Raw genomic sequence first — 878 nt, 5'->3', positions numbered from 1 at the left:
AAAGAGATTACTAATTTCGTATCTAAAGATGAATAGTGTAGACTATATATATATATATATATATATATATATATATATATATATATATATATATATATATATATATATATATATATATATATATATATATATATATATATATATATATATATATATATATATATATATATATATATATATATATATATATATATATATATATATATATATATATATATATATATATATATATATATATATATATATATATATATATATATATATATATATATATATATATATATATTTTTTTCAGCGACTAGTCTCACGATAAGTCTAACGATAAAAATGGTTAGAAAACTGTGTTCTTGCACAATAAATATTGATAAACATTTACATAGTGACCTTCATCTAGCTCAGGAGAGGATGATTGTCCACTGAAGTACTTTCATCTTGGGAAAGAGGAAACATTATCTAATTAAACTTCAAATAACCTACTCTAGCTCACGCTCTCCAATTAAGTCATATTGAAATTTCATGATCGCTTTCTTGTCGAATTCACTTGTGCTAACTCCAACTATGTAGATATCTGTAGTTGGAGATTTCAGTGTTCACTATTTATATTATTCTGCATGACCTAGACTAGAGCAATTTGTGCAGCTCCTCAGTTACATTCATATGAATCTTGGAGAGAAGTTTAATATTCTTTATCTTTTCTTACATTTCAACGTTTCATCGCACGAGTTCCACGTGAAAGTTTTTTCCACTTGGTTCTTCTGATTAGTTCAGTCATATTCCTACATCTTGCTCCACTCCTACTGTACTACCTCCGAACCGATGTTTCTGGCATTATTAGTACAAGGATTTGAGATTTTTTTTTTCTTCAAGTATGATTACCT

The sequence above is a fragment of the Portunus trituberculatus genome, chromosome 37 (assembly GCF_017591435.1).
Source record: "Portunus trituberculatus isolate SZX2019 chromosome 37, ASM1759143v1, whole genome shotgun sequence".
In the NCBI taxonomy this organism is placed as follows: domain Eukaryota; kingdom Metazoa; phylum Arthropoda; class Malacostraca; order Decapoda; family Portunidae; genus Portunus; species Portunus trituberculatus.
This window is presented reverse-complemented; position numbering follows the sequence as displayed.